This window comes from Podarcis bocagei (genome assembly GCF_964188305.1).
Source record: "Podarcis bocagei genome assembly, chromosome: 2".
Classification (NCBI taxonomy): domain Eukaryota; kingdom Metazoa; phylum Chordata; class Lepidosauria; order Squamata; family Lacertidae; genus Podarcis; species Podarcis bocagei.
Genome location: NC_138126.1, coordinates 109682373 through 109696581, shown reverse-complemented (window position 1 = coordinate 109696581; position 14209 = coordinate 109682373). Strand labels below are relative to the sequence as shown.

General features: G+C 40.2%; 1 protein-coding gene across 4 annotated transcripts in view; it reads right to left on the bottom strand.

Annotated features, from left to right (window-relative positions):
* Positions 1 to 14209, bottom strand: part of PRKCA (protein kinase C alpha) — a 200413-nt gene that overhangs the window by 58583 nt on the left and 127621 nt on the right. The gene's annotated exons all lie outside the window — the stretch shown is intronic.

Here is a 14209-nt window from a genome sequence, read left to right as displayed (position 1 = left end):
AATTGTGTGCAGAAACAGCTCCATGGAAAAATCACAACTTGGAACATCTCTCCCCAACCAGCTTTTGAGAAAATGACCCATTTTCCTTTCTGAAAATAAAAGCATGACTGTGGTGGGAGTTACAGCGGCACACTAGAGCTTTTGTCTAACAGAAACAATAAACAATGAAAAGCAAAGGGCCGAGAATCTCTAGCCATGTCACAAAAGCACACAGCAAAGGGTATATTTGTTCAATAAAAGGCCAGAAGAAACATTTCTTAAATTATTGTTCTACACTATGAAACCCAGCATTAAAAATATAATGCCAAGTAAGGAAAGCAACATGTACAGGTTGCATCATATTACTTGAAATGTTTTGTAAGCTTCAAAACAAAATCAAATGAACTGCTTGCTGAATCACTACATACTATATGCATTGCAGGGAGAGGAAAACAGCTCAGTGTAGTAGTATTGTTGTTGTTGTTGTTGTTTAGTCGTTTAGTCGTGTCCGACTCATCGTGACCCCATGGACCAGAGCACCCCCGCACTCCTGTCTTCCACTGCCTCCCACAGTTTGGTCAAACTCATGCTGGTAGCTTCGAGAACACTGTCCAACCATCTCATCCTCTGTTGTCCCCTTCTCCTTGTGCCCTCAATCTTTCCCAACATCAGGGTCTTTTCCAGGGAGTCTTCTCTTCTCATGAGGTGGCCAAAGTCTTGGAGCCTCAGCTTCAGGATCTGTCCTACCAGTGAGCACTCAGGGCTGATTTCCTTCAGAATGGATAGGTTTGATCTTCTTGCAGTCCATGGGACTCTCAAGAGTCTCCTCCAGCACCATAATTCAAAAGCATCAATTCTTCGGCGATCAGCCTTCTTTATGTTCCAGCTCTCACTTCCATACATCACTACTGGGAAAACCATAGCTTTAACTATACGGACCTTTGTTGGCAAGGTGATGTCTCTGCTTTTTAAGATGCTGTCTAGGTTTGTCATTGCTTTTCTCCCAAGAAGCAGGCGTCTTTTAATTTCGTGGCTGCTGTCACCATCTGCAGTGATCATGGAGCCCAAGAAAGTAAAATCTCTCACTGCCTCCATTTCTTCCCCTTCTATTTGCCAGGAGGTGATGGGCCCAGTGGCCATCATCTTGGGGTGTTTTTTTTTTTTTATGTTGAGCTTCAGACCATATTTTGCGCTCTCCTCTTTCACCCTCATTAAAAGTGTAGTATTAGATATGGGTAAATCTATACTCCTTTCCAGAATACAAATGATCATTTAAATTTGCAGAAAAGCAGCACTTAGCTTAAACTGAATAAAAATCCTGGGAAACAAATCCCTAATTAGAAAGCTAGGGTGGCACAATGACCTGATGTAGTGTGCTACCATGGTTTACTCTAATTGGCTTGGATGTAGTGGAAACCATGGCTTAGTCTAAACAGGTGCAGGTCTCCAGAGTGATCACAGCTGTTGAGCTTCTGCCATGGTCCTGCCACTACATACTACCCAGGGGCTAAGCTACATAAGCCTCATGGGAGAGCATAACCCTCTCTAAACAACCCACAACGTGAAGCCAAGGTTTGTTACTGGCTTCCCAATAACGGTTTCTTGGGGAGAAATACGGTACAAGCACTGGTTCAGGTGTAATGCTAAGCCTGGCACTCTGGGGTTTGTTTCACTGCCAATTACAGAAGGTGTGAGGGTGAAACACACGTATATTATGACTAAAGCAGGCCATGTACCTTGGCATCGTATTATGTGCAAATATTGCATTAGCACGTTGTGCGGATGAGTCTACTGAATGGCACAAAACAAAGGGAGAATGCTCAAAGAAGAATTGTTAGTAAAGTTCACATTAAACACAGGTTGCTAAAGAAAAAGGTCATTATTTTGCTCGCTTTTTTGTTTTCTGGCCTATTTGTATTTTTGTCTGCATAATTAGCACTCTGATTTTGCCTCCCCCCTCCGTTGAACGAGTGCTTCTTTTTCAAAAGAGCAGGATGATGATGGTATTTGGAGAGAAAAACCGTCTCTGTAGTCCACCTCTTTGATGGCAGCCTATTTTTAATGAGACAGGGTCAGGCATAGCTGAAAGGAGCAGCTCTTTACTCCCCAAATGAGAGGTTTGATGTTAACACAGACACACTAAATAAAAAAAAAAAAGCCTTGGAAAGTAAATTAGAAGCCCTCCCCTTCTCCAGAAAGCTCTCCCTCCCCCATGCTTAGTCTATGTAGAACTGTTTCTCTCCCTTTTATGAGGCTTTTATAATATTGAAGAATATAAAGGCTTTTAAAACCTTGAAGAAAAAGAGTCACAAGAGTTCAATTTGCAAGGTATTGCTAAGTTCCTAAATAGAAACCCTACTTAGAGATACCAATAGCTTCTAGGGAGAATAAGGCAACCAAAAGTTACAGTTTCTTGTGAGAGCCCCATGGGGAGAAAACATCATGTGGGTACCGGTATATTCCAACTGCTTCTATATATGAATTAGTCTGCTGAAGACCTCTATTACTCTAATTTGCATAGGAAAATATTTCCAGTTTTAAATTCCCATAAAACCCACTCCACATACCCTCCAATATTTATCTGATGAAAATAGGTACAGTCATACCTCAGGATAATTACACTTCAGGATAAGTATTTTGAGGTCGCGCTCCGCGGCGACCCGGAAGTAACGGAGCGTGTTACTTCCGGGTTTCACCACTTGTGCATGCGCAGATGGTCAAAATGACGTCACGCGCATGCGCAGAAGCAGCAAAATGCGACCCGCGCACGCGCAGTTGCGCTGTCATGTCTTACATTCTGTTCGGGGTGCAAACGGGGCTCCGGAACGGATCCCGTTTGCATCCCGAGGTACCACTGTACATCTATTCAGGGAAGCTTTTAATGTATGATATTTTAGTGGTTTTTGGTTTCTGTGGAAGCCGCCCAGAGTGGCTGGGGAAACCCAGCCAGATGGGCGGGGTACAAATAAATAATAATAATAATAATAATAATAATAATAATAATAATTATTATTATTATTATTATTATTATTATTATTATTATCTTTTTCAATTATTATTATTGTTGTTGTTATTAATACGACACCCATCTAACTGGCTTTCAACATATTTAAAAACACAATAAAACATTAAATGTTTTTGTAAAAAAACTTCCTTATAGAGGGCTGCATTCGGTTGTCTTCTAAAAGTTGCTAATCTCTTTTTTTTTTTTTTTGCATTTTAAAAAATTTTATTAATCTTTCCATATATATACATTAAATCCGTGTTTCATACATCTCATTCTTTTGGACTTCCTTCAACGTCCTTGACATTCATTCGTATTTATCTCTTTATAACGCATTCCAATCTTTCGTACTGCCATTAGTACCATTTTTCAGACATTGTTTTCCATAAGCAATACTTCTTAGTGTTTTACAGTGCCTCTTTAAATCCTACTAGCGTTGTGTTTACTAAACATTTGTTCTCCAGATAATCCGCAAATTTTCCCCAGTCATCTATAAATTTTTGATCCTTCATATATCTAATTTTCCCTGTTAATTTATCTAACTCCGCATATTCCGTCAATTTTAATCTCCACTCTGTTAACGTTGGGCTTTCTTCCTGCTTCCACTTTCTGCGCCACCACGATTCTAGCTGCTGTTACCGCATATTGGAAGATTTTACAATCCTTTCTTTTAATATCTTTTCCGACCATACCTAATAGAAAAGCTTCGGGTTTCTTTACAAATGTGTAGCTTAATATCTTTTTGATTTCATTATAGACTTCGCCCCAGAAGCTTTTAACCTTCCCACATTCCCACCATTGGTGATAGAACGTCCCTTCTTTTTGTCTACATTTCCAACATTTGTTATCTGTTTTATACATCTTGGCTAGTTTAACGGGTGTCATATACCACCTATATAACATTTTTAACATATTCTCCCTTAACAGTACACATGCTGTAAATTTTATATTCACTCTCCACAATTTTTCCCAATTCTCCAATTGAATATCATAGCCGAGGTCCTTTGCCCACTGAGTCATCACTTTTTTGACTTTCTCATCTTTCATGTTCCATTCTAACAGTATTTTATACATACTTGACAGATTTTTCCGATCACTGTTTATTATCTCTCTCTGAAATTTCGATATCTTTTCATCGTAGCCCCTCTCTTTCACTTCTTTTTTAAATATCTCATTTATCTGATAGTAACTCAGCCAATCGTATGTATATCTTTTTACCTGGTCGTATGGTTTAATTTTCCACTTCCCTCCTTCCTTCAATACCATTTCTTCGTACCTACCCCATTTTTTCCCCATATTGACTTTCTTTACACTTATTAACTCCACTGGTGATAACCAGTGTGGGGTTTTTGGTTCTAATATGTTCTTATATCTATTCCAAACTTCTATCAAAGGTCCCTTAAAGATATGGCTGCAAAATCCCTTATGTACTTTTATCTTATCTCTCCACAAATAGGCATGCCATCCAAATTTGTTCTTATACCCTTCTAAATCCAATAACTCTGTATCCTCCAACTTTATCCACTCTAATCTCATTGGCTTGGGGGGGGGGGTGTCGCAGAACTCCATACCCTCCAATATTTCTCCAGTGAAAATAGAGATGTCCTAAGGAAAAGTGGAGCATTCTGGGATCTAATCAGAACTGGGACAGCTTCTGTAAATCTGGGGCTGTTCCTGGAAAATGGGAACATTTGGAGGGTCTGACATCACTGAGGATAACAGAAAGAACCCAGCAGCTGTTTCAGGAGAATACTTTCCCCCTAAAAATCCAGTGTCTTTTGACACAAATCCCTTCCCCTTTCATATTACTTTAAATCCGAGAGGTGGGGATTGCCTTTAACATCTTTTAAATGTTGTCAGTTTTATTCTATGCTAACCTGCTTGTTAATTTAATGCTGCGTACCCCAGTCTCTGGAATAAGGTGTGCAAGAGATTAAACCTCAGACAAAATACAAATAATAAATACACCGAACCAGAAGAGACATTATTTCTCAATTATGACCAAGAGCTTCAAGCATTCTGTACTTTTGAAACGTTACACTGAAATAATGTGGTGGGTTTTTTAGGATTTGTGTTTTGTTTTAAGCAACAGTGGAGGCAGGGACTTGCTGACAGTAAAATCTACAAGAGGGTATGTTTAATGATTTATTGCATATTTTCGGCACTGCAAATGCTTAGACCTCTCCCTTTCTCCTATGCTGTTGAGAACTTCACTCCCCTACGTGCCAAATGGAAATTAGTCTGTGCCTCAATCACATCTGCTTGATAGGTTGAGACTGAATCTAATCTCCAATGCAATAAATATTAGAGAGTGAATCTAATCTCCAATGCAATCAATATTACAGATACCAGAAGCCAACCTTTCCCAAATTATATTACTTTTGATGGCAATAATATGCTCTTAGAGAGTACGAAACACATTGCCCACATGAAACACACACACACATCAAATATTATTCTACTGAGTTGTCAAATGACACAATAAATGAAACATTAGACTTTTGCATTTTTATTTTTGCAGTGGAGCTGTTGGTCTAAGCACCAAAATAAATTATGAGGACTGTGTTTTCCTTATGGCATCAAATTTCATTCCAGTTATCATCTTCATTATGGCCCTCTGCATTATGAGGCTCTGTAACACACTACTATTCTCAGTTCAGCAATACTATTTTAATATGCCTCATGAGGGCAATGACTCTTCATTACATTCATAGGTCTGACTTCTGAAAGGTAAGTCTATAATAATCACAGAGCATTAAAAAGTCTCTATTTGAGTGTGGGGACTGGGGAGAAAATAATGTTAATATATAACATTAAAAATATTGTGATGCTTTATTATATCTGACGTTATCTGTCACCTGTCTTTGTAGGTGTTACTGATTTAATAGTATAAGGTTATTTTTAAAAGTTTTATTTGATTGTTAATACTTTATACTGCATTTGATTTTTATACTGTATACCATTTTGAGACTTATTTATTTTTTTGTCTTCAAGTTCTGTTTGGTATATTGCTTGATTTCTTTGAATTGTATTTGACCTGCGCGTTGTATCATTGTTTTGAGATTTCTTCACAGTGTACTTGATTGTTACATTGTTGTAAGATCTGAGTTTATGTTTGATCTCTATTTTATTTTATCTCTATTTTATACATGGTTCTGTTACTCTTTTGTACATCATTAGATCTCTACTTTATTTAATGCTCTGAAACTCGGTTAAATTGTATTTGATTTCTATCTCCTGTTCATTGATTTGACAAGTCTTCTGAATGCAAAGTGACTTAGAAATCTTCTAAATTAATAAACATGTGTTAACAGTAGGGAAGGGAAAGTGCTTCAGTGAAGCTTGGGAATCACAATAACAAACTCGGAGTGGGTAGGTTGCTTCAGTCCAATCCTATCTAAAACTCGGATGTTCATTATCACACAGAAGTCACGGCTGAAGTCATTCCGCAGCATGTTCAATCAGCAAAAATGAGTGCCTTTTTAAATATGAAAATTTCCTTCTTTCACAAGCTGCCTAAATAAAGAATGTGATGACTAGCCATTATTCTTGCTCCTGAGTTCAAATCCCATTAATTCTTAGTTTTACAGAGTGCCATTCTCATTGGAAGTCAAAAGAGCTTTTGCAGAACTCTCCTTAAACTAAGGAAGAAAACACCTCCATATATATTCCATAGAGGAGGAAAGTGTGTACATGAAAATAGAACAGTGGCTTATACAATATGCCTTTGAAATGTTAGCACAGTGTAAACCCTCTAACTGTGGAGTATAAATAACAAAACTACTACTACTACTACTACTACTACTACTACTACTACTGTGGTACCTCAGGTTAAGTACTTTATTCATTCCGGAGGTCCGTTCTTAACCTGAAACTGTTCTTAACCTGAAGCACCACTTTAGCTAATGGGGCCTCCTGCTGCTGCCGCGCCACCGGAGCACAATTTCTGTTCTCATCCTGAAGCAAAGTTCTTAACCCGAGGTACTATTTCTGGGTTAGCGGAGTCTGTAACCTGAAGTGTATGTAACCTGAAGCGTATGTAACCCGAAGTACCACTGTACTACTACTACCAGAAGGATGCATGGATATATCTTCTTAGTCATTGCCCCACAACTGTGGAACTCCCACACCCTGGAAACTTAAACAAGGCCAAAGCCTTGAGCCTCTTCACCAAGTAAATACATACAACGTAAATGAAGCTTGCATCCTGCAAACAAGTTCTTGGCTCCTACTGGAAATATTATCTTCCCAAATCCAAGTCTGATTCCTCTGTGTGAAGAGGCAACAAAACTCCCACAGTCCAACTTTCTACCTCATATGCAGATCGACTTGATCTATTATATGGGGGAAATACCCTCAAATTTTGAGGGCTAACAGAAAAAAATTCCCCTTTCAGACTGGTTTAGTAATCAGTATACCTTGTTCTCTATGAGTGATAAATTTCAGCTTTTTGGGTGACTTGGAAATCATATGACCCCTATTTTGTTTTGCCTCCCCCCCCTCCTAACAATAGGGCCATAGTTTCTAGGTCATCCGGAAATACTGTACATTTTTACTTGCTGTAAGTAAGTAGCTCCCATATACCTTGGCTTTTTCTGTATCTGTAAACAAGCTCGCAAGGAGAAGCTGTGGTACATTGTGAAGCCTTATCTCCCCAGGCCTATCACTCCTACTTAGATGAGAGTCCTCCATGAGTCTGAAGGTCTTAATGAAGAATTTGACTTTTTCACAGCCACAATATGCTAGGTTGACATTTTCATTGAGTTCTCTATAATAAACCCAACATAACTCTTTTCCCTGGTCTGACACCTGCAGCTGACCCTGAACAAGGTGGAGGGTAGCTGCCACTAAGAGGACCCTATTCTGTTTGCCTGCTGACCAAATTATCTTTGCAGTTGGGCATCTAAGCAGGTTGATATAGATGTAGGTGGCCCCTTATGTGACCCAGTCCAAAACCATTCATGACTTTCAAGGTAATCACCTGTGCTTTCAACTGGCCTCAGAATCCTACTGGTAACCAGTACAATATTTGCAATATACTCAAGCGCTTGGGATGCGGGTGGCACCGTGGGTTAAACCACAGAGCCTAGGACTTGCCTATCAGAAGGTCGGCAGTTCGAATCCCCGTGACGGGGTGAGCGCCCATTGCTCGGTCCCAGATCCTGCCAACCTAGCAGTTTGAAAGCACGTCAAAGTGAAAGTAGATAAATAAGTATCGCTCTGGCAGGAAGGTAAACGGTGTTTCCGTGCGCTGCTCTGGTTCGCCAGAAGTGGCTTAGTCATGCTGGCCACATGACCCGGAAGCTGTACACTGGCTCCCTAAGCCAATAAAGCGAGATGAGAGCCGCAGCCCAGAGTTGGTCACGACTGGACCTAATGGTCAGGGGTCCCTTTACCTTTACCTTTTACAAGCGCTTGACTGTATGGTCTTAGCAGTTGAGTGGCTGCATTTAGTACCAGTTGAAGCTCCTGAGCTGCTTTTCAAAGTAGCCCATTTGGGTCCAGCCCTATATTTACTATGGTAGCTGTATATCCTACACTTCCTTTCTTTCAGCCTGAAATAACTATGGTTTTTTAAAACACACACACACACACACACACACACACGGAAGACAAAGTGTACCTCCAAGGGGGAGATGAAGTATGAGCAGCTGAGGCAAAAACAGCAGCCACCTCCTCAGTAACAAGAGATGGCGCAACAGTGTCGATTTTGTATTCAACTCATTTTAACCTAAAACATTAAAATTTCGAAATAACTAGCTCTTCTTGCTTCACGGCATCAGGCAAGGTAAGACCTTTTGCGCGGAGCATTTTAAGATCAAATGGAACTCTGATTCAGCCTCCTACAGAATTTTTGCACTGCATAACACTAAATTAAAATCCAAGATCAGCAAAAAGGAAAATGAAAGGGGTGTGTGTGCGTGGAGAAAACAGCATTACTTTCACATTCATCAACTGAAGCTCTTGGCCTCAAGTGGAAGTCAATACAAATTTGGAAGTAATGGAAGTGGTGTTCTAAAGTTTAAAGACCTAGCCCAAGATTAAACTGAATTTAAGATGCGAACCAATAGAAATAAAGGCAACTATTGGAGGAACTTGCTAAGGAGCAGTCAACCACCAGATCTTGCTTCATCTGTGCCATAAGGGGGAACATGCTTTAATAGAATTCACAGAGGTCAAAGCAGATGTATTATTAATGTCCAATTCTTTTTCGGAATAGGAAAAAAACTTCCCAATAGCCATGCTAGATACGAATTAAGTCACAAAAAGGATATGGCACCAATTTATTTAAGGCAGGATCCTTCACCCTGTGATGTAAACTTGCCATTCTGTCCACACATTTGCACTGAAATATATGGACAATTTTTGCCATATGCATATAAAAGTGAAATTCACTCTTCTGTCCCCATTTTGTCTTACAAAAAGTGCTTTGCTTTGGATTGAGTTTCATTGCATTGTATAAAGTGCCTTGAGTAACAACTAGAGGTTTTGATGTAGTTGTAAGCATATATATATATTAAGGCAAGTGCATCACTTTACAAATCCTAATGACTACAGCGGTACCTCGGGTTACAGATGCTTCGAGTTACAAACGCTTCGGGTTACAAACTCCACTAACCAGGAAGTGGTTGCTCCAGGTTAAGAACTTTGCCCCAGGAAAAGAACAAAAATTGCGCGCAAGCGGCGCAGTGGCAGCAGAATATGTGTGGTGGCCAAAGAACACTAGAACCAATTTCAATAGTTCATGAATGCAAAAAGTTTAATGAAGAAAATGAAAAAGATGCTTAATCCATTTTATGTAGCTTCCACACTAGAGTCCCCTAGCACTGTTACCCATAAGCTGCAAACAGAATTAAAATGGAGGTTCTAAACAGCACAATGTAATGCAATATTTACCAGTGTTACCCTGCCTCATGGTCATCATCCTTCTGTAATGTTTACTCAGAAGCAAGCCCCATTTCACAGAAGTGAATGGTCTACCTCTCACTTCATTATCCCCAACTACTTGCCGTTTCTCTGAGATAAACTCATTTCAAGAGGTTTCATTAATAAAGGCTCCTTCAAATTTTAATTAAAACGTTCCTGCTTGCAGGTTCTGGATTCTTTATTGCTTCTTCTCAAGCAGAGAAGTGAGAATGTTGCAAAGTCTACTAATTGACACTCAAAAACCCTCTCTTAATTTCCTCTTAGTGCATACACTGTGGGGTAGGTTAAGAGAACTTTCATTATTATCATATGTCATAGGAATTCTAAGGTCTCACATATATATATATATATATATGCACGACCAGGTTTCAGTGGTCCGTAACCTGAAAAAATGCAAGCTGAAGAGTCTGTAACCCGAGGTATGACTGTACAGTGGTGCCCCGCAAGACGAAATTAATTCGTTCCGCAATTTTTGTTGTCTAGCGAATTTTTCGTCTTGCGAAGCACGAAATCCCATAGGAATGCATTGAAAATCAATTAATGCGTTCCTATGGTCAAAAAAAGTCGAAACAAAGCCAAATTTGGTACAGCAACAGTTTATTAACTGCTCTTTAAAGTCACACATACTGTAAAGAGCAGTTCAAAAATTGAAGGGAAAATAAATTAACCTTATAAACAAAACATGTCTTTGTTTTTAGACAAAGGAAACAAAGCCGCGAGACGTTTTCGTCTTGCGAAGCAAGCCCATAGGGAAATTTCGTCTTGCGAGGCAAATCGAAAACGGAAAAACCTTTCGGCTAGCGAGTTTTTTGTCTTGCGAGGCATTCGTCTTGCGAGGTACCACTGTATACTGCCCGATCTAGAGCACAGGACAAATTAAATTTAGGGATTCAGTGCAATTTTCCAGTATGGGTGCAACTCCTTCTCAAAATAACTGCTGAAACATCATAATTATAATTGAACAAAAGCACGCCACAGATAGCCCTGCCAGACTCAAGGGGCGTGCATGTGTATATTACAAACACACAATAAATCAGAAATAAATGCTTTATTTTATATACATACACACATCACACAAATTGTGTATATATATGACACATTTTTATTATTTTACTATTGCCTTGGAAATAATAACCTTGGAACTGAAAGCAATAGATGGACCATAGAAAACAGCCTGCTAGCTCAGCGCAAATTCAACTTCCGACTGGTGCATTAACAGAAACAGACCCTAATAATGCTTTGCACTCACTAAGCTGATAAATGATGCTATTTCACAGAGAATGCAGAAAACATGCTTTGCATTTTCATGGGCTATTGCTTCAGATATGCCAGTACAGCCGAAGAGAAAGCATTTTTATTAGCCTGAGTACCACCCAGCAGTAATATTTAACAGCATGCATTTTTAGCACAAAATGGGCAAAAAAATTGTATCTGTTCACTTTTTAAAAACATTTCCTGGTATTAAGAATAATTACAAAAGCAAAGAAACAGCTTCAAGAAAACAAACGAACGTAAAGGGTCGAGAAAGGGTGAGAAAAAGGAATTCACATATCTGGCCAGAGCTGGTCTTTAATTCTAGAGGTGTATATGTGAGGTGGAAATGAGAGAATCCAATACCCTAATTAAAGAGAGAGGCAAGTCAAAATAATAAGCTTTCCTATAGTGGGGTCCAAGGCTATAGCTTTCTACAAAGCTGAGAGCTGGTGTGATGTATTAGATTTAATACCAGACTTAGATCAGAGAGTAGAATTATGTATTTTGTGGTAAAGATTTGGAAGGAAAGAACTTGCACACGTTAAATGTGGTCACACATCTACTTAGGCCCTCTGATGGTCATTCCACAAATGGATGGATTGCTTCCAGTCATGGAAGATCCAGTAGATCCCTTCAGCCATAGCTGTCAATGTTTCCCTTTTTTAAAGGGAAATTCCCTTATTCCAAATATGATTCCTGGCAAGAAAAGGGGAAAGTTGACAGCTATGCCTTCCGCTGAAGGCAAGTGGGACGCAAGGGAATTTCTCCTTACCCCTGCAGCCCCTAACAGAACATCCCACATAATTCTAGATGGTCTCCAATAGTCCCAAGCAGATTTGCAGGGAACTAAAAGGAGCAGAGATAAACTGGAGAAACCACCTTTCCCCACTTCCTCCAGTGAGAGCATTCCATAAGTAGAGTGGAACTCTGCACCCAAGTCACCAGCTCTGGCAGCTCCTTAGGTCTCCACAGAAAATCTAATCTCATTTGTTCCAAACTACCCTCTGTTGCATGGGACATGGGTGGCGCTGTGGGTTAAACCACAAGAGCCTAGGACTTGTTGATCAGAAGGTCGGCGGTTCAAATCCCCGTGACGGGGTGAGCTCCCGTTGTTCGGTCCCTGCTCCTGCCAACCTAGCAATTCGAAAGCACATCAAAGTGCAAGTAGATAAATAGGTACCACTGCAGCGGGAAGGTAAATGGCGTTCCCGTGCACTGCTCTGATTCGCCAGAAGCGGCTTAGTCATGCTGGCCACATGACTCGGAAGCTGTACGCCGGCTCCCTTGGCCAATAAAGCAAGATGAGTGCCGCAACCCCAGAGTCGGCCACGACTGGACCTAATGGTCAGGGGTCCCTTTACCTTTACCCTCTGTTGCTATTTTTTTACTAGCATTTATTGTCTAAGAGCAGGATTCAACTAAGTTGTTGTGTGTGCAAAATGAGGTCCAGTTGTACAACAAAACCTGTCACTCTCTCCTCCCCATCTCTGTGCCCCCTAAATCTTCTCTGGAGGATTGGGGCCACACCTGGAATGGGTTTAGGGGGTAGAAAGGGTGGAAAAGTCTCATGGCACAAGTGGACCTCGACCCCCAGGTTTATATCAACTTATGGCTACACTGAGTGCCACCCTGTGCTTTCGAAAATCAGACTGCTGGCACATCCATAACAAAAACATGCCACAAAACTAGACAAAGTTATATACACTGTATAAGCACAACAAACAGCCATTGTAAAGTACAGAGAGCAATTAATTTCAAGCTGGAAATTCTTCTCTGTAAACACATTAAATAACTGGGTGTACCAACTGCTGTCACAAGAATTGTGTTTATTTTATTTTTTTAAACTCTATTTGAAATACAGTCCAGTAAAGGTCAGTGTGGGTGAGATGACAAGTTGCCAAATTTGTAAGTATTAAGAATATTTTATAACCCAGCCCGTTTGTTTTGGAGAAAAGTGCCAAAATAAAAAGTTACTAAACTATAAATATTTTAAGTGTTTTTTTAATTGTGAGCCTTTGTTTTAGATCCAAGCCTTAATAACAAATAGCTAGTCTCAGTTCTTCTTGATGGTGAAGCTACAGTACAGGCAAGAAAAGAAATATAAGCCCCAGCGAAAGCAAGCGGTTGCGCAAGTAAGAAGTTAAAAATATATATATTATCTCAAGTTTAACGTTTGTGTAAGAATTCAATGATAGATGTAGTAAAACATTCAGAAAGGCAAAACATAATTTCAGGATTTCCAAAAATAATTATTTGGGGTGGAATTCATTGCTGCGCTATATCGAATTCCTGTAAGTTTGTCAGATGGAATCTTCATCCCTTTCCTCCTCCCACTTTGGAGTTCTCTCACACACCCCTCGCCAATTTTGAGGAGTTCAGGAGGCGAACAGGGGAGGGGAGGGGAGGGGGAAAGCCACATTGCACAAGTGGAAGCCGTCGAGTAGAGCTTCCACCGAGAAGGCTTGCCTGGTGACTCCCACCATTAGTTTACATTTATTTGTGATTTTGAGATCTATAGGAAACATGGGGAGTTTTCAAAACTATGTACAGTCATACCTCATGTTATGTCCGCTTCATGTTACATTCTTTCAGGTTACGTCCTGCGGCGACCCGGAAGTACCAGAAAGGGTTACTTCCAGGTTTCGTCGCTCGCGCATGCGCAGATGCGCAAAATGACATCATGCGCATGTGCAGAAGCGGCGAATCACAACCCGTGTGCGCGCACACACACACATACACATACAGTGTCGGGTTAAGTACTTAATTCATTCCGGAGGTCCGTTCTTAACCTGAAACTGTTCTTAACCTGAAGACCACTTCAGCTAATGGGGCCTCCTGCTGCTGCTGCGCCACCAGAGCACAATTTCTGTTCTCATCCTGAAGCAAAGTTCATAACCTGAAGCACTATTTCTGGGTTAGCAGAGTCTCTAACCTGAAGCGTATGTAACCTGAAGCGTATGTAACCCGAGGTACCACTGTACTATACCAATTGTACTTTATATGCTGCCTCGGTGAAATGTCTCAAGCCAAATCACCAGCAAACGG